The following is a 21494-nucleotide window of genomic DNA, read 5'->3' on the forward strand; positions in this document are numbered from 1 at the left end:
GACAAGGACGGAAATAAGCTAGAAGCCATGGGCAGGAAGGTATCAAATTCGACGTCGCTTACCATCAGAGCGGGCAATGCACTGGCCATGACTGCGAGATTTGACCGCGAGCTTTGGCGCTGCATGTCCAAATTGGCTAAGCAGTTACCACCAGAGCTCCAGGAAGAGGCTAGATCGATAATCGCCGATGGTGAAGCGACCTCGGATCATATGATCGACGCAGCGGTTGATGTGGCCAAATCAGGCTTCAGACAGATGGCCCATGGCACAGTACCCAGGAGACATGCCCTTTGATGGACAAGAGCTCTTCGGAAAGAAAGTCGACGACCACCTGAAGGGAATTAAATCAGACACGGACACAGCCCGAGCCATCAGTTATTTAAAGGACAAGAATAAGGGCTATCAGTCTTTTCGCCGCTTTAGAGGTTCATCTTCTAAGTACAAAGGGTACGGCCGCTCCTCTTATGGTCAGAAGGCGCAAGGTAGCACATACCAAGAGAACAAGTATCAATCCTCCAACAGTTACTCCTATATGGGCAGGCGTGGCTCTGCCCAGGGGAAGTCGCAAAGCAAACTAAACTGACTATCTGACTCTTTCCCCTCAACGTCACACCCCGATGGGGGGAAGGGGAAGCCAGTTCTTCCAACGCTGGCAGTCAATTACATCAGACAAAATGGTGTTGCAGGTGATCCGAGAGGGTCACACCTTAGAATTTCTAGACCAACCTCCTTCCCTGCCTCCAACTTCGCGTAGGGTGCATATGTTAAGGCAGGTAATGTCCGAAGTTCAAAAACTGCTCCAGAAAGCAGCAGCAGAGCCGGTGCCGTACCCCCAGAGGGGAAAGGGTTTCTACTCCTGCTTCTTCCTCATCACAAAGAAAAATGGTCAATGGAGACCCATCTTGAATCTGGGGGCACTCTACAAATATATCAAACGCATAACAATCAAGATGGTAGCATTGCTTCCTTGGTTAAAGAAGCACGACTTTTTGGCCACTTTAGACTTGGAGGACACATACTTCCATATACCGATCGATCAAGCTCACAGGCAGTTCCTCAGGTTCAGGGTGGGAGAGCTTCATTTTCAGTCTTGAGTGCTCCCATTCACGCTCAAATCGGCACCGAGAGTTTTCACAAAATGCTTGGCACCAGTAGCTGTAAAACTCAGGAGGACAGGAACTGAAGTATTCCCATACTTGGACGACTGGTTGATAAAAGCATGTTCTGCCGCAAGTGCTCGCTCAGCAGTTTTAAGGACTATCAACCTCCTAAAAGAGTTAGGTTTCTCCATAAACAACACAAAGTCCTGCCCCGTTCCCAGCAAGACAGTTCAGCAAGACAGTTCTCTTCCTGGGCGCGGAGTTCAATACCAGCATTCCCAGGGTGAGACCATCGGCAGAAAGGGTAGCAGCAATTCTATGCTCAACTTCGTGCTTCCTGGAGAGAGAGACAACATCTGTATGGTCTTACAAATCCCTTCTGGGCATGAGGTCCTCGTGCATATTCCTCATACCAAATTTCAGGCTTCGCATGAGACCGGTTCAGGAGGCCCTGGACCACCAATGGAAACTAGCGCTCGGATGTTGGGAGGACGTCGTCTAGATTCCATCAACATTACACAAGGCTCTTCGATGGTGGAATGTTCCGCGGAATCTTCTACAAGGGATGCCGTTTCAAGCACCGACATCGACCCTTCTGCTGAGGACGGACGCGTCATTATCAGGCTGGCGCACTCACATTGCGGACCTCCAAACCAAGGGCACTTGGTTGGCACAAGAATCCCACCTCTCCATCAATGTGTTGTAGCTCAGGGAAATAAGCTGGAAGCTGAAGGCTTTCCTGCCTGTGGTAGCTGGACAGGTACTTACAGTCCAGACAGACAATACGACCTCCATGCACTACACAAACAAGCAAGGAGGCACAAGGTCAGAGATCCTATCACAAGAAGCACAACAGCTATGGGCATGGGCTTTGCACCACGGAGTGCAGACCAAGGCAGAGCATCTTCCAGGAGTGGACAATGTCCTAGCGGACAAACTAAGCAGGGAGTACACATCGACTCACGAGTGGGAGCTGGACGAAAAGGAAACCCAACAGATTTTTGCCTTATGGGGCCATCCGCAGATCGACCTTTTTGCCACCAAGGACAACAAGAAGTGCCGAAGGTTCGCCTCGAGGTACCTGGAGTATCAATCAATGGGAGATGCTTTCTTAGTGGCTTGGATGGGAAAGTTCCTCTATGCCTTTCCCCCCATTCCCCTCATTGCGAGGGTACTACGCAGACTGAAGGAACATAATTGTTCAATGATCCTAATTGCGCCGGATTGGGCGCGACAAGTCTGGTACTCGACTCTGAAGCATCTATCCCGACGGCACCTGATTTTCCTGAAGGCGCATCAATATCTGTTGACGCAACAGAACCACAAGGTCCTCCACCACGACCCGAGGATCCTATCACTCAAGGCATGCTTCCTGAACAGCATAAACTGATGAATCTTAAGCTACCATCAGAATGTTGGGATATCATCAGGGTCGCGAGAGCCCCGTCGACACGAGTCACCTACACCAGGAAGTGGACTCGATTTTCCAAGTGGTGGGAGAGATCTGCCCTCGATCCTCTCACTGTTTCGGTTGACCAAGTTCTACCCTACTTATTGTGCCTAGCTAAAACAGGGTTTTCATTGTCCTCCATCAAGGTCCATCTGTCAGCCATAGCGGTGTACACAACTCCGGAGATGCAATCCTTGCTCTCTTTGCCGGCGGTTAAAGTCTTTCTGAAAGGGCTGATGCGTACTTATCCTCCTAGGCCCACGGCAGTCCCGAACTGGAGCCTGACCACCGTCTTGACAGCTCTCATGGAACCTTACTTCGAACCCATACACAGATGCGATGTGAAGTTCTTTTCTTTGAAAATGGCCTTTTTAATAGCCATTACATCAGCCAGAAGGATCAGTGAGTTGCTAGATTTGTCGTCTGAACCTCTGTTTACTTTGCTCCAGAAGGACCGCATCATTTTAAGACCACATCCTAAGTTCCTTCCTAAAGTGCTGTTGGAAATGACAGTCACTGAGCGTAGTGTTTTGCCAACTTTTTTCCAGAATCACGCTTCTGAAGCAGAAAGAACATTACATTCCCTGGACGTTGCAAGAGTTTTGAAGTTTTACTTGCAGAGAACCAAGGAGTTCCGCTCCTCAAACCGGCTGTTTATTGCTTTCTCTGGCCGTACCAAGGGCCAGCATATCTCTAAACAAGGTCTGGCACGCTGGGTTTCGTTCTGCATAACCCACTGCCATCAGATGAAAGGCGACCCTCTAACTAGACTGCCATCAGCGCACTCCAGCAGAGGGAGGGCAGCGTCAACAGCATTCCACGCAGGGGTTGCTTTGAAGGACATATGCAGAGCCACCACGTGGAGCACTCTGCACACGTTCATGAAACACTACTACCTGGCTGCAGATACCAACAAAGAAACTGCAGCTGGACAGGCAGTGCTCCACCATCTCTTTGCATAAGGTAGGACCAGCCTCCTTTTCCCACCTTTCCCGGAATATGTAACCGTTGTGTTGCTGCATGGTAAAGGTTTGAGCAGAAATATGTTTTTCTGTATTTATGCATATATGTATAGATGGTGGCATGTTTTAACTGCTTGGTATTCTATTCAAGCTTCTGAATCTATGAAAGATCCAATGCTGGAGAAGTCTTAGTTACTTACCTGTAACTATATTTTGAAGGGATTGCGTCCTCCGACGTATTCCTCATCTTTGATATAATCCATTCCAGCTTGCTGGCCTCAGAAGTTTTTCTCAGTAGAGGGCGCTGCGCATTGACGTCCCTCGAGACGGTGTCCCTCGACAGCCTCCGTATTGGCGCTGACATCATCCTGAGTATAAGTAGACTTGCACAGCGTCTGTTGCTCAGTTCCGCTTTTCCGTGCTTCGTGTGCCTCGGAAACGTAACGCTTGGTTTGTTTTCGTTTTCTTCATAAAAACCTTCTTATTCTTTGAAGATATTTGGTTTTACATGATGGCATCTTCATCCGAACCATCGACTCCACGGTCCAGTTTCAAAAAATGTTGCGACTGTGGAAAGAAAATGTCTTTAACAGATCCTCACAGGATCTGTTTGTGGTGCCTGGGATCGGAGCATCACTGTTCAGAGTGTGAGGACTGTATGTCCATGACGGCGAAAGCTTTGAAGGAGGGTAAGGGGAAGATAGAAAGAGGTAAGGTTTTTAAAACTTCTACCCCTTCAAATGTTTCTTTGGCTGACTCGAGGCATTCGTCTACTCATCGTCAAAAGAAACACTCCCGTTCGAGATCTCGAAGCGGTTCCCATCATTCTTCGAGATCAAGACACTCCAAAAAGAGGCGTCATAGATCTCCTTCTTTCTCTTCCTCTAGTGCCCCAGAAAGGGTCACCTGCCCCACGAAACGCAGCTCTCTGGCTAAGTGGGAGGAATTCTGCAAAAAAATGCTTAGCGTCTTCGAGAAAGCAGCCTCGACCCCCTCAGAGACGTCTAAAGGTGATACTGTGGGTGAAAGACCCGAAAAATCAAAACGCTGCGAGTCGTTGAACTGGTGAGTAAAAATACTCGAGAGCGCCATGAACCCTCGCGCAAAGGCAATAAGACCACGTCGTCGACGCTGTCATCGAAGATTCCTACGACTCACAAATCTGCGTCATCGACTCCTTTGTCGAAGGAAACTTCAACGCATAAATCGGTTTCATCAACTCCGTTGTCGACCTCGATAAAGGACAAGCCTAGAACTGCCACTACGTCACAGGCAGTTGAGATGTCGAAAGCCCCGACCATGACGTCGAGAGTGCCATCGACAATCTCAACAGTGCCGAGTAGGATTCCGGTCCTCTCAAGTTCATTGTGGCCTTTTTTGATGTTTTCGGTGCCCTTTTCAGGACTGTCGAAGCCTATGTCGTCCACGTCGACAACCACAACTTTTTCTCAGGCAGTAACAACAAATGTGGCTCCTTCTTCTCTAGAAATGGGTTTTACACCATATCCTAGGTCTGATTACTTTAGAGCCTTGTCCTCCATATATGAGGAAGGGGAGGACTCTGACAATGAGAGACCTTTTGGTCCGCAAAGGACTACAATACACATCCCAGAGGAATTAATCTCTGAAGAAAATAGGATTAAAGATCTTCAGGAGTCTCTACATGATGCAAGTGGTATAGATACTTCTCCAGAAGTAGGGTTTGCTAAACCAGACCCTGGAGAACATGCTGAGATACCTTATAGGGCTCTTATGGCTAGAATAATTGAATTTATAGGGTGGACTACACCTACTCCTTCTTTTCAGCAAGATGACCTTACTGATATATTAAAGGACCCCAGGAAGACCCCGTTGTTCCTTTTCATGCTGCTCTGCAAAGAAAAATATCTTCAAATTGGGAAACTCCTGAAGTTATCCCTGCAGTAAATAAAAAAACTCTCTGCTAAATACAGAGTATCAGCTTCAGATCCTGAATATCTAAGCAAGCATCCAACTCCGGAGAGTTTAGTTGTGCAGGCAGCAACTTAATCAAACAGTAAGTCAGCATACACTATCATTCCACAAGACAGAGATGATAAAATATTTGACGCCATGTCAAGAAAAGTATTTTCGGCATGTATTATGGCGCTTAAATCTATCAACACCACTTGGAAGCTAGCAAGATTCAGCCACACACTTTGGGAGTGTGCTTCATCTGCGGCTGACTGACTCCCAGAAGGAGAAGAACGGGAAGCATTCTTAAACATCATCAGGGATGGAAAGGATGCAATGTGTGAGTCCCTTCAAACAGGCATTGACTCAGCTGACAGTATCAGCAGGGCCACGGCAGCAAGTACCACAATCCGCAGGTTTGCGTGTTGTGGAAGTCTGGGTTTGCTCCAGATGTGCAAGGCAGACTTCTAAATATGCCCTTTGACGGCACTTCTCTATTTGGAAAGAAGGCTGATGATAGCCTGGAGAAATTGGAAACATCCAAAGCAGCAGCGAAATCCCTTGGGGCTGCAGTCCGGCAAACTCCAAATCGCCCTTCAGGTACATCCTGGAAGGGTAAGTCCTTTCGTTTTTACTCCGCATTCGGAAAAGGCAGAGAACAGCCAGCTCAAAGGGGCCAGAGACAATTCTCCCGTGGTGAACGGGGCAAAGGTACAAAATCTGCATCAGCAGGTCCTACTTTACCCTCAGCATCTGCGTCTGCCACTTCTAAACCCCTCTGAGGTCTCCCCTCACAAGACACCAGTAGGGGGCAGGTTAACTCAACATCTGGCAGAATGGCAGGCTATTACGTCAGATGCTTGGGCATTGGTGTCACACCTCAGGGAACCTGGCGGATTTGGGCTAAATGGAAGCTGCATCCTCCGTTGCTGGTTCCTTCACGTACAACGAAGCGCAAAGTACGAGTCTAGTCTTTTTTCTACGCATTCCGATGCCTGTACTTAAGCCACTCACTTCCGGGGTCGGATGCGTTGCAACGAACAGTTTTCCTGATCGCTTGCGCTGCCGTACTCCTTGCACTTCGCTCCTCAGTGTTTTGCTCTCTTACCCGCCTCCTTCCTCCCGTCCTTCCTCTCTGCATTTCCAGCTTATCCTCTCGCCTCCGTATCCTTGACCCTCCTCCTTTTACTTTCCGCTCCCATCTTCCTCCTGTCCCTTCCTCCAGTCTTGTGTTAATTTCCCTCTGTCTTGCCTTCTTTCATTCCTTTCCTCTCCGCCTTTACCTTAGCCTTACCTTTCCGTGTTATCGACCTCCTTCTGTTCAACAGACTGCCTGCCTCATCCCCATTGGCGTTTTTCTTGTACTTCCTGTGTACCGACTCCTGCTTGCCTAACGGATTGCCTGCCTTTTCCAGTACTGTATTGTTACTACCCGAACACTGAACCCGTGGTACGCAGACTTTCTACTACTGGACCTACACCCGAGTTAACCATCTCTGGATATTCCTCATCCACTCATCTCTTCAGCTGAAGCATACCTTTCTGGGGTTTTTTATGCCTCTGGCTTCTTCCCCACTGTTTAACGGCTGAGGAGGGTAGCCACAGTTCACCCATTGGGTGTCACTGTGGCGTCCTTTCACGGTCGTCCTTATTTGCAAAAAAAAAAAGGGAAAGACTCGAACCCAGGATAACCCAAAGCTTACATTACATCGGAAAATCAGAGCTGAGGAGGAAGGGGAGGACAGGGGATCAGACTCTTCACAAGTAGAAGAGGATATAACAGATATATCCGAAAGATTGCAACGCCCGCAAATCATTATGGCCACTCCACAACAGGTGCAGGAGTTAGTGGCAGCAGTGCAGAACTTGAACTTAGAAGTTCAAAATCTTAAAGGCGCAAATGCCGCTTTACAGCGGAGACTTGCTGAACGAGACCCACCTACCACGGATTTACCTCCATTACCCTTAGTCTCAGGGAAGTTTGATGGGACGCCCAAGAATTTGAAGGAGTTCTTGGATGCTTGTAACCTACATTTCTCATTCCGTTCCCATGCATTCTCTTCGGGACATGCTAAGGTCGGGTTCATGATTACTCACATGTCAGGCAATGCACTGGCCTGGGCTACCCTGCTAGTCAACAGAGCAGATCCCGTGTTACAAGATTACGAAGCATTCAAGACATTGATGAAACAGACCTTCCTACGTACTGAGAGTACGTATTTGGCCTCCGAGGACCTGTTGGACATCAGACAAGGGAACTCCGACTTAATGTCCTACATCACGTTGTTCAAACAAATAGCCGCAGAGGCGGGCTGGCAAGAACAGCACAATATGCCATATTCCGGAGATATCTATGAGAAGAATTAAAGGACGAACTAGCACTCATAGAAAGACCTCTCACCTTCACAGATCTCATCACAGCCACCTTGCGGATAGATTTCCGATTAACCGAACGACGAGCAGAGCGTCGAAAGACAAAGTTGGCGCATTTCTCACCCTTACCCAGAGTACCTTCTGCCTCCTGTATGGCAGAAATATTCTTGAAAGACATATTCAAGTTACACGGTCTACCCACTAAGATCATTTCGGACCGAGGCAGCCAGTATACATCCCATTTTTGGTCCGCTCTCTGTAAAGGCTTGGGTATAGAGAGAGCTCTCACCTCGGGATTCCATCCACAATCCAACGGACAGACGGAATGCCTCAACGGTACATTAGAGCAGTATCTCCGGTGTTTCGTTAACCAACAGCAAGACAATTGGGTCCAGTTACTTCCGATGGCAGAATTTTCTTACAATCACGCCAAACACTCTGCCCTCGGAATTAGCCCTTTTTTCTGTACATATGGTTACCATCCCCACACCCTACTTCCATTAGTTCACATAGAGAGCTCAGTTCCTTCAGCCGAAGCCTCTTTGACAACTATCCGGGAGGCACATAACAAAGCTAGGCTGGGATTGAAGGAGGCCCAAGAAAGAAACAGGACCCAAGCAGATAAACACTGCAGACCAGTTCCAGAATGGGGTGTTGGTTCTAAGGTACTCCTGTCGACCAAATTCTTACCACGTTGGGTACGTCCCTCAAAACTGTCCCCTAGATATATTGGACCGTACAAGGTCACTCGAGTCATAAACCCTGTGGCCTTTCGTCTACAGCTACCGTCAAGCTTATGCCGAGTTCATCCGGTGTTTCACACTTCTCAACTAAAGTCCTTTTTTGAAGATAGATGGACCTGTAAGACAAGCAACAACTCTGTACCCAAAGACCCTTCTAAAGATGTCTATGAGGTGGCCCAGATATGTGACTCCCGGTATCATAGAGGACGCTTAGAATACCTGATTCGTTGGAAAGGATACCCTATTTCAGAAAAAACCTGGGAACCTAGATCTCATTTGAATACCCCCCTACTGTTGTACAAGTTCCACCGTAGTAATCCGAGCAAGCCAGGAGGAGTGGACCTTAGGAGGGGGCATACTGTCACACCTCAGGGAACCTGGCGGATTTGGGCTAAATGGAAGCTGCGTCCTCCGTTGCTGGTTCCTTCACGTACAACGAAGCGCAGAGTACGAGTCTAGTCTTTTTTCTACGCATTCCGACGCCCGTACTTAAGCCACTCACTTCCCGGGTCGGTGCGTTGCAACAAACAGTTTTCCTGATCGCCTGCGCTGCCGTACTCCTTGCACTTCGCTCCTCAGTGTTTTGCTCTCCTACCCGCCTCCTTCCTCCCGTCCTTCCTCTCTGCATTTCCAGTTTATCCTCTCGCCTCCGTATCCTTGACCCTCCTCCTTTTACTTTCCGCTCCCATCTTCCTCCTGCCCCTTCCTCCCATCTTGTGTTAATTTCCCTCTGTCTTGCCTTCTTTCATTCCTTTCCTCTCCGCCTTTACCTTAGCCTTACCTTTCCGTGTTATCGACCTCCTTCTGTTCAACGGACTGCCTTGCCTCATCCCCATTGGCGTTTTTCTTGTACTTCCTGTGTACCGACTCCTGCCTGCCTAACGGATTGCCTGCCTTTTCCAGTACTGTATTGTTACTACCCGAACACTGAACCCGTGGTACGCAGACTTTCTACTACTGGACCTACACCCGAGTTAACCATCTCTGGATATTCCTCATCCACTCATCTCTTCAGCTGAAGCATACCTTTCTGGGGTTTTTTATGCCTCTGGCTTTTTCCCCAATGTTTAACGGCTGAGGAGGGTAGCCACAGTTCACCCATTGGGTGGCACTGTGGCGTCCTTTCACGGTCGTCCTTATCTGCAAAAAAAAAAAGGGAAAGACTCGAATCCAGGATAAACCGAAGCTTGCATTACATCGGAAAATCAGAGGTGAGGAGGAAGGGGAGGACAGGGGATCAGCCTCTTCACAAGTAGAAGAGGATATAACAGATATATGCGACAATTGGAAACAGTTGCCCAAAGTTACTGCCTGCCTTTCCTACACTTTCCTCAGAGTCATCCACCAGGGAACAACTCTTTGAAGATTCCAGATCCGCTCCTTATGCAGGAGATTTCAGACCTGCTAGAGAAAGGTGCCATAGAACCGGTACCTGTAGCGTAGAGGAACAAGGGTTGGTATTCCCCCTACTTTCTAATACCGAAGAAGGACGGAGGACTGAGACCCATCTTGGACTTGTGAGAATTGAACAAATTCCTCAGGAAAGACAAGTTCTAGATGGTAACCCTTTCTCAGATCCTTCAGGCCCTCCAGCTTCAGGACTGGTTGGTATCTTTTTTTTTTTTTTTTTTTGTTTTTTTATTTTTTATTTTAAAAGACATTAGCGTTTTGCTTATAGTTTTACAAAAAGCAAACTTTTACAAAACTTTTGAAAATTTCATATGTTATTCATTAAAATTTCAAATGACAGACAGTTAGATCATCAACCGTTTCTTTTGCAACTTAAAATTTAGCATTGTTAATTCAGAAAATTACATTGTGTCTTTATGATTTGTTACTTTACGCAACCTTCTCATACCCATATTAAGATTGGTCTGCCCTAGACATACCAAGGATTTCGATAGACCACACCTTGAAATGCACAGATTTAGCTTGTAGGGTTATAATAGACATTTACACTTTCTAACGCATTTTCAATTTTACTCAGCAAGCGAGTTAGCGAAATGACAAGTACCATGCTCCCTCCATACATACAACTGTCCCATAATGATGTTTTGGAAATATCAGTATCTTTCGGAGCAAATTTCCCCAATACATTTTTTCTATCCTGTTAAAAAAAAATACATTCAATAACAAGATGTTTCATGGTTTCATTAATGTCACAGTCACAAAAGCGACAGTGTTGAGTTGAAAAGGCACCTTTATAGATACGCCACAGGTAGATTCTTTCAAGTGTATGATATTGATTTAGTTTAAACCTTAAATATGCTCTCCGTATCTTACTTGATGGACATAACACCAAATACGACGATCTCATATCTCTACTACGTGGCCTTTTGGCATATTCCGCATACAGACGATATGAATTATTACAATCTAAGGTGGTTGACCAGTCCCGATCAAATAGGTTTCTTTTGACTTTTGGGAGTTTCATTACTAGGTCAGAAATTGTGCAGTCACAATCAACGAGGATTAGATTCATTTGATTAACAAAAGCACACATGGATTTTAATTCTGACCGCACTACCAACCCATATACGTCCTCATATAGAGAGTACTTGTGAGGTGCCATAATATCAGCATAGTGTGATAGTTTTCGCCAAACCCATCTAGCTGCTAGAGATACTAGACCAAGTTCGTGCCTAATTATAGAATTGGGAACTGATGTAGATAGCCCCAATACGCTTTTCCACACACTACCCTGAATTTGATTCAATATGACCCCTACGTCATGAAGACATATATCTAACCCGTATAAGAGGATCGGTTCCACTTTCAATAAATAAAAATCAATCAATGGTTGCAACGAAAATTCACAGATTGTTCTCAGCATGATCTTCATCATCGACACAAGTGGACGGACCTTCATCTTTAGGTATTTCTGCCAAAATATGAGAGAGTACTGGACATTTAGGGGATACCCCAGATAACGAATTGAGTTTTCGCATTCGATATCAATGCCATTAAGTTGCCACTTGTACGATTTAATTTTTCTGAAATTTCGGAAAACCACAATTTGTGATTTTAAAGAATTGGGTGATAGATTGTGAGATGCTGCATATTTAGCAAATCGATTCAGTTTTAACTGTAGACCACTAGGAGTTCGATCAAATAGTAAGATATCATCTGCAAAACATAACCATGAAATTTTCAGTTCCCCTAGTTTCACAGGAAACATACCAGATTCATTCCACAACATATCCATATCACAAAGGTATAGGTTAAATAAAGTGGCAGCCATATTACAGCCTTGTTTGACACCTGTCATAGTCATAATAGGAGCAGTTAAGGCGCCATCTCTGGTTACCCTAATTTGATATGTCGTGTGGTTGTGTAGCATTGCAACTAGTTGAATCATTCTTTTTGGAAAACCAAGTTTTAAGAGTTTTGACCATAAAACCTCTCTTATGACTGAGTCAAAAGCACTGCTCATATCAAGTGCAGCCATATAGACAGTGCCAGAATCTGATATTTTAGTTTGAGCAAATATGTGGGAGATAATGAGAGCGTTTAACGAAGTCCCCATATACTTACGAAACCCTGTTTGAAACTTTGAGAATATATTCTTATTCTTAATAAAACTTTGGAGTCGTTGAAGTAGAATTATAGAAAAAACCTTTTCAGAGGCATCCATTAATGCAATTGGTCTGAAATTCGAGGGTAAATTTGTATTCCCTTTCTTATATAGAGGAATTATTATGGCGTTAAGCCAAGATTTTGGGATGAGATTGGTAGATAGAATAAATGCAAATTTGATATAGAGAATCGCACCCCAAAAATATGGGTCATCTTTTAGAATACAGGCAGGCAGACCATCAGGCCCGGCAGCTTTGGAATAATTGAGCAGATTAATGGCCTCAACAATTTCATTCATAGAGAAGAATATAAGATCCTTACAATGTTGCTCAAGTATACCAGAGTTATGTATCTTAAATTGGACAGGCAAACTATATTTGCATTTAAAATAGTCGATCCATGTACTTGAAGCAATTGGGGAGGCAAAGTCATGCAACAGCGCCCCCTTTTTGTTGTTGAGTATTGCCCAAATGTTCCTGGTATCGTGAGTGATGAGATACTTCATCATTTGCTGATTGGCCGATAGTTTTGCGTTAAACTTTATAGATGCAATTTTATGCCTATATTCGTTTAAGATTCCCATCTTTGTGGAGTGAAACAGAGAAAACTGTAGATTTTTTTTCTTTAAAGCACGAATAGATCGATTTTTTTCCCTCTTAATTGCTGCTATTTCCAAATTGTACCCACTCTCACCTGTTGGGTTACGTGATTGAACTTTTTGGACTAAATAGTCAATATGTTTTTTAATTACGAAGGAATTCCAATCCTCTCTACTACGTGCATCAAAATACAATTCAACCCCATTATAAACCCGAATCACATCTCTATGAACCAAGCCTACAGAATTCTGTGGTCGATGGAGAGTCACCAATCCCAACGCTGCTTCTTTATATAAAGATGCCAGGTCACATCTAATACTTGTACTTATTGGAAAATGGTCACTCATAGTTTGATTGTGAATTAAAACATTATTTGCCAAAGGCATGCATACGGATGAGACAAAAAAGTAGTCTATATATGTGGAGTGAGTCCCCCTCTTCCATGTTCCTTTATGGTCACCAGTAAGAAATTCCAGCAATTGTATATTCCAATCTTTAAAATATGAGACCCAACACTTCCCCATAAATTCCGAGGCTCTCGAGGAAGACTTGCACTTGTGAAGTAACTTAGATGAAGTCGATAGGCAGACAGCATTAAAGTCGCCCCCAATAACAATCGTATATTTTGGGTTTCTAACCATGGCTTCCTCGAGTAGCTCATCCATGTTATCCAATGCAGCCTCAATCGCTACGTTGGCTGGGTTGTGGTACACACATACCAATAACAGTATATTGGATATTGCGCCTGTAAGGATAGACTCAACTGCCAACACTCCGTGTTTTGCGTACATAACCTTTGAAATGTGATTTATGTTGTTGTTAATGAGTATACCAATACCTCCAAGCGGTCGACCAATTACACCTCTCACAGCAGGTACACAAAAGTTGGAGTAACCCTCAATATTCAATTTGTTGACACACATAGTTTCTTGTAAGAATATAATGGTGTAAGGACCCATTGAAGCAAAATGGGATGACCATTTCTCTAGGTTACTTTTCCCACAACAATTCCAAGATATTATTTTAAGATTCTGAACCTTCTGAGCTGTGACATTATTTGTCTATTGTTTATTTTGCTTGTTAGAAAAATCAAGAATGGAGGACATAAGGGGAGCTAGCCAAGAAATGTTCGAAGTGGCTGCCATCAGCTCAGAAATTTTTGTAATTAATTCAACAGTATGTTCGGAACCAGCTGATGAGTTTGCTCGAGTGGAACCACTCACAACCTCAGGTTCTAACATTTCATTCAGAAATATCTCAGCTTCTTCAATCGTTCTAAATAGATGTAGAGTTAGCCCGCTGGAATTGAAATCTTCTCTATGGTCCCACAATAACCGGAGTATCATCGCTGAATGTGGGGCACAAATCATTCTGAGATTGTTATGGTTTGCCAGCCTTAACCACTCAATATCATCCATGCGGAGGGTTCTTAGATTAGGGCTCTCTCTAAAGATATTAAACAAAAACGATCTGTTCAACCTTTGCTTACCATTAATTGCCTGATCACTAGACCATCCTAGAAAATATCTTACATTTCTTTCAAAAACATAATTGATTTCTTCTTTATCATTGCTGCCTGGTGGCAGAGGCTTATTCTCAACTGATTCTCTGGTGTCAATAGCTTCCATTGCTGCATTTGTAAATGCCCCCTCAAAATCGTTTGAATCGATTTGGCTTTCTGGACAATTGTCGTTATTTTCAGATTCCTCGTCAGAGCGGGGATTATCTGTGTTCCTTGCAGAACTTTTTTCCGTCAACATAGCGCAGGCCTTTTTTTGTTTGGTAACTGCCCCGGGAAGCTTATCTGGAGCAGAATCCTTCATTTGTCCCTTAACCGTGGTTTTTTTTTCAATGATAGGATAAAAAGTCGAAAGCCTGCCTTGTGCCATCTGTCCTGAATTAACCAATCCCAACTCTACCACAGATGACTTCACAGAAGTTCTCGTTTTTTTTGATTGAGAATGGGAAGCAGTTGCAGGATCCACATTTAGGACTAACTTTGATTCATCATTCAGTTGAGTCAAGTCAATCTTTGAAACGTTTGCAGAGCCTACGTTTAAATTTGAAGACTGCAACTCATCCAAGTCAATGGCAATAGCCTCTCTCTTTTTATTTTTTTTATTTTTTTTGCTATCGACCTGGCTCGTTTTTTTTGCATCCAGTGTTGATAGCTTTTTTTTCAGTTTGTTTTCTCTTTTAATTGCCCTAATATGAGCTCGCTTCATTTTGTGTGACATAAAAGGTAACTGTGACCCTTCAGGATCAAAGTCCTCACACTCAGTACTCACTATAACTCCCTTTTCACTAAATTTCACCAGATTTTCAGCGAGAATAGTTTCGTTTCTCCGTTGTTCTTCTTCGGCTTCAATTATGACATTTACCAGGGGAGAGGGGCTATTAGGTGTGTTCTCTTTTGGGATTGACATAGAACCAATAGCATCAGCATACTCTTCAAGACGTCCCCCACCAAATTTTAAGTCTAAATGTTGCCTTGTTAATAAACAAACTAACTCATCTAATATCCGAGAGTTCTGTTTCACTTCATCCACTAAGGCAGTAGAACCAGCATAAGTCACAGAGGAACATACCTCCTTTGGTCCTTCCACTACAGCTCTTGCATACGTGCGTGAATCAAGTGCCACAGTTACAGAAGAATCATCCGTTTGTGTATATTGATTCATGCGCGTTTGGTCGTTGATTGACAAAGCTTTCAGTAAGCATGCATCTATAAGTGCCTGTTTCTCTGATTGAACAGCAGATTGCGAAATCAGCATACCCTCAATTTTTGAAACCTTGTTAGTGAGAGTTAACACTATTTCTTTTAGGGAGTTGATTTGCATGTGAGTTAAGTCATGAACCTTATCCAAGAGATTTAAGAGAGATGAAATCACCGGAAAATTACTTAGATCATCATCTTTATTTAGGTCCTTGGAATTAGATTGTTGGAGTTTGACTGGTAGTGATCGTGCCCCTACCTCGTAGCACAAATCTTCATCAAAGGTCTCATTCACCATTTGTTTAGGGGCTGAAATGGGGCCTGGAGCAGTAGAGGTTTTACAGAATATAGGCGAGCTGCAGGAAGGTCTCTTTACACGTTCATGATTGTAAGAATCAATACAAGCAGATGAATGGATAGAGGGCCCATCATGGAGATTATGCAAACAGATGCGTTCAACCTCCGAAGGCAAAAATACAACAGGTGAGTTCGGAGTCATTGAAATCCGGCAGCGTTTCTCCCATTCGCCAATCAATGCGGGGCCCAAAAAAGAAACATCCGAAATAATATTAGATGCCACATAAGTTTTGACATCTTGCTTAATAGCTGCAAAATTCCCTGCTAGCTCTTCTGAATTTGCTATATCATCAGTATTACTAATGGTAGGCTTTTTCATTGATTCACCATCTGCAAGAGGAGCGTTAGATATGCAAGATTGTAATTGATTGCAATCATCATCGTTTGGTTCTACTGCTAATGGTTGCAGGCTATACGGGATGTTTTTTATATCGTTTAAACCATCTTCACCAACTGCTGCAATTGAATTTAGATCCATATCGGAGTCATGTAGTAGCACTGGATTAGAGACATACATCCCTGCGTGAGAATTGCCTTCAGCAAGACTTTTACTGCTTCGCAGACTAACCACCATTATAAAGCCTACACCACACAGTAGCTAATTCTCCTCTGACAACAAAGATACCAGTATCAAGAGGCCCCGCGCCACGCACCGCGAACAGCAAACAGTACTTGTCCTGTACTTGGTGCGCGGCGCAGGTGCGCGAGGCAACCAGTACTTGAGGACGCAGGTTGCAGGGCGTGACACGATAAAGGGGGCGTGGCCTCCACAACAGGAAAGACCTTTGCAGAAGCAAGCAGAAAAGGCGATTTTTAGTAAAGGAGCACAAAAGAAAAAACTGCCATGCACAAGCCGTAAAGCAACACTGCTTACAACACACAATTTGTAAGGGGCACAGTTGTGAAAGGCACAGTTGTGCAATGCTCGAGTTGTGGAGTAACACAGAGAGCCCTCTGTGTGTAACACTAATTTAAGCAAACAGTCACCTTTGGGCCAGGCACGTTGGTGCACCCATAAAGGACGTCCTCCAGGCCGTGACAAAGGCGTTGGGCAATTCCGTCGTGCACAATCCAAAAAGGTCCAAGATGAATAAAGTCACGAGTAGAGAGACGAGGCAGCAACAGCAAACAGTACTTGTCCTGTACTTGGTGCGCGGCGCAGGTGCGCGAGGCAACCAGTACTTGAGGACGCAGGTTGCAGGGCGTGACACGATAAAGGGGGCGTGGCCTCCACAACAGGAAAGACCTTTGGGCCAGGCACGTTGGTGCACCCTTAAAGGACGTCCTCCAGGCCGTGACAAAGGCGTTGGGCAATTCCGTCGTGCACAATCCAAAAAGGTCCAAGATGAATAAAGTCACGAGTAGAGAGACGAGGCAGCAACAGCAAACAGTACATGTCCTGTACTTGGTTGGTATCTCTAGACCTTTAGGATGCTTATTTTCATGTGCCAATCCATCTCAAACACAGGAAATACCTGAGGTTCGCAATTGGCAACTCTCATTATCAATTTCGAGTTCTGCCATTTGGGCTGACCTCCGTCCCGAGGGTCTTTAACAAGCTAATGTCGGTTGTGGCTGCAAGTCTAAGGAGGGAAGGGATTCACGCCTACCCCTACCTGGACGACTGGTTGATCAGAGCAGTATCCCCGGAACAAGCTCAGATCTATCCAGATTATGCTTGCCACTTCCTTCACAAGCTGGGCTTTTCCCTCAACTTAAAGAAGTCACAGATGATACCATCACAGAGGCTCCAGTTCATTGGAGCAGTCCTGGACACATCCCTGGGAAAAGCCTCGCCACCAGAGGTGAGGGCTCAAGGTATTCTACAGATGGTCACCAGGTTTCAAAATACCCAACGTCTACCAGCCTTCGACCTGCATCTTCCTAGTGCCAGAGGCTCGCCTGAGAATGAGATCTCACCAGTGGGCGCTAAGGACCCAATGGTCACAATTCTCAGGAAAAATGTCAGATCTCCTACAAGTCCCGGACAGAGTAGCTCGAGACCTTCATTGGTGGGCCTGTCGGGAGAACATCTTAAAAGGAGAACAGTTTTGGCAACCATGGCCAGAGGTAACAGTAGTCACGGATGCTTCACTCACAGGGTGGGGAGCCCATGCCAATGACTTGACCATCGGAGTGCAGACTACACATCAACCTAGTGGAGCTGAGAGTGATCAGACTAGCGCTGAAAGCTTTTCTGTACTGATGAAAGCTTTTCTGCCATCAGTACAGGGAAAGAATGCCCTGGTAATGGCGGACAACACAGTGGCCATGCACTACCTCAACAAAAGAGGAGGCGTAGGGTCACTGCCAGTGTGCAGAGAGGCAATGCACCTTTGGTTTTGGGCAATTCAAGTAGGAATCCCTCTATCGGCAGTTCACCTAGCCGGAGAGAAGAACTTGACGGCGGATGCTCTGAGCAGGCAGAGCACAGTCTCTCACGAGTGGGAACTAGCTCAGGAAGTCCTTCAAGAGATCTTTGCCCTTTGGGGAACCCACAAGTCGATCTGTTCGCTACCAGCATCAACAGGAAGTGCGATCAGTATTGGTCAAGGGAATTTCCCCCGAGAGGAGCTCTAGGGGACGCGTTCGTAGTGGACTGGGATTATCCACTTCTATACGCATTTCCTCCAATCCCCGTCATTCCTCAAATGATCAGGAGGTTGAGAAGATTCCGAAAACCTATGATCTTAATTGCCCCAGATTGGGCCAGGAGAACGAGGTACCCGGATCTTCTAGACATGTATATCTGTCCTCTGATTCGACTTCCGCAAAGAGAGGATCTTCTCTCGCAGAAGGGAGGTCAGGTTCTCCATCCGGATATCAGAACCCTCAAGCTTCACGCCTGGTTTCTGAAAGGTTGAGATACAAGGATTGGGATCTTCCGGATGACCTCATGGAGGTGTTGTTTTCAGCCAGAAGGCCAGCAACAAAGACTTTATACCGCTGCCGTTGGAACAAATTTTGCAGCTGGTGTAGAGAAAAGAATATTGAACCCTTTTCATGTAGTACACCGATGGTGTTTTCTTTCTTGCTTTACTTAGCAAATTCAGGTCTTCAAGTTGGTACGATCAAGGGCTTTCTCGCAGCGCTGTCAATCTTTAAGCATACTGCAGAGGAGCCTTCATATTTCAAATTACCCTTAGTAATCCAATTTCTGAAAGCATTAACTAATGTTTATCCCCCAAAGCCTTTTCAAGTTCCATTTTGGGACCTAAATCTAGTCTTAAAGTTTCTGATGGGTACTCCTTTTGAACCACTTCATTCCTGTTCATTAAGATTTCTCACTCTTAAAACACTCTTTCTAGTGACTCTAACTTCCGCCAAAAGAGTGAGTGAATTGCAAGCTCTATCTTGCAAACCTCCTCATACAATCTTTCATAAAGACAAGGTTGTTTTAGAAGTGAAGCCCAAACATCTCCCAAAGGTGTTCTCTGAATTCCACATTACTCAGAAAATAACTTTACCCTCGTTCTATCCTCCTCCCCATCCAGGGAAAGAGGAAGAGATATTACACAGGCTGGATCCAAGGCGTGCCTTAAGCTTTTACATTAACAGACTGGCAAGAATCAGACAAGCAGACCAATTGTTTGTTGGATATGCAGAGCACAAATTAGGGTTGCCAATTACAAAACAAACCATTTCAAGATGGATTATTTTAACCCGATAGAATGCTATAAATTGGTGGGGAAAGAGCCCCCTCAACATTTTAGGGCTCATTCAACCAGGGTTATCGCAACCTCTTCGGCTCTCGAAAGAGGGGTTCCGATTAAGGACATATGTGTGGCTGCCACATGGTCATCTGCACACACTTTTACCAAATTCTACAGCCTTAATTCCTCTGCTAGCCAGGAGACAAAATTTGGAAAAGCTGTGTTGCATTCAGTACATCTTTAATGGAAAACTTTTCATTTTTACTCCCGCTTCCTCTTTATACTACTGCTATGGGAGTCTATCAAAGATAAGGAATATGTCGCAGGACACAATCCCGTCTCCCTTCGAAGAACAAGTTACTTGCCAAACTGGTAACGTTCTTTCGATGGGATGTTCCACCGACATATTCCTTATCTCCCCTCCCATCCATCCCCGCAGTAAAACTTCCCTTGTAGTTGCAGTTTACGCTCCTTCAGGTTACTAACCAATTCATGCAAAGAAAAACTAAACTCCATAACAGAACTGAGCAATGGATGCTGCGCGAGTCTACTAATACTCAGGATGACTTTGGTGCTGATACAGAGGCTGTCGAGGGACACCGTCTCGAGGGAGGTCGACGCGCAGCGCCCTCTACTGAGAAAAATGTCCGAGGCCAGCAAGCTGGAATGGATTATGTCAAAGATATGGAATACGTCGGAGGAATATCCCATCGAAAGAACGTTACCAGTTTGGTAAGTAACTTGTTCTTCTTCGGCATTGGTATCTTTCATAGATTCACATGTGCCCACCCGCATCCCCTGAGAGGCTGCTCCTACGCTCAGCATCCATCATACTGTAGTCTCTACGGTTCAAAATCTGAAGATGGCTGTCGGGGGCGGAGCTTAAGACCTGCCACCTCATTGGTTGGGGCCGTAAAGGACCAAAGTGAGGTGGAGGGACTACACAATAGAATGGCTCATAGGCCATAATGGGCTATGTACATGCAATTCTATGTAGCAATGTGTGTATCAAAAGAAATTCATAATCATTTTTATTACTGAGGATTCCCAGTCTGATGACAGGGAAAATTCAAGCATGTGAATCTATGAAAGATACCAATGCTGGAGAAATACAGTTACAGGTAAGTAACTAAGACGTAGAAAGCAGTCAGGAAATAAACACTCACAAGGATCCCCCATGGGGCCTGTCCTGCCCCAGAGCGGTTTCCCGCCAGGTGCCGAATGCCAAAGGGAGGTCCCTTGGCAGACCCGTCTGCCTGGAACAGAGAGACGGAGAACCGCAAGACGGGAAAGCAACATGACTTACATGGTTGTGCGATCTAGGGTCCAGTGGCAGAAGCAAAGTCTCCCGAGTGGTCCAGGCAAGACCCAACGTGCGGAGAGAAACCACTGTGATACAGTCGCAGAACACTGAATGAAGACTGCGAGAGCCCAGAGGAAGCTGTCTGGTGTTGTCGGGGAGCAAAACCCTTGCAGACTAAGTACAAAGGTGTGCATAGGGAGACCGGGAAGGCATATGGATACTCCAGAAGCTGTGGTTGGGAGGAAGTGCAGAAACATCTTCCTCGTCCCAGTGGGACCGAAGAGAGACACAAGTTAAGATTGGAGGGGTTGTAAGATTGCCTTAAAGAGACTCAAAGAGAGGCCTTCCAGGATAGTGAAGAGGGCCCAGTTAAAAGAAAAGAGATTGGAAAGCTGAAAGAGGGGTCAAGAACCCAAACACTGAAGTGAGCCACAAGTTGAGAATGGAGGGGGTGAAATAGCACCCCAAAGAGACTGATAGAGATGCCTGGCAGGATAGTGAACTGGGCCTAGTTAAAAGAGATTGTAAAGCTGAAAGAGGGGTCAAGGACGCAAACATCAACAGAGCCAAGTAGAGAAGGGAGGGGCTGAAAGAGCAACCAGAGAAACTGAAAATAGAGGCTTGGCAGGTTAGTGAACAGGCCTAGTTAAGATACATTACAGAGTTGAAAAAGGGGTTTGGGACCCACAGAACGAGATGAGAAGTCTAGGGAAGAGAACCTTTTGCATAA

Source organism: Ambystoma mexicanum, chromosome 3p (genome assembly GCF_040938575.1).
Source record: "Ambystoma mexicanum isolate Mex_15411 chromosome 3p, UKY_AmexF1_1, whole genome shotgun sequence".
NCBI lineage: Eukaryota > Metazoa > Chordata > Amphibia > Caudata > Ambystomatidae > Ambystoma > Ambystoma mexicanum.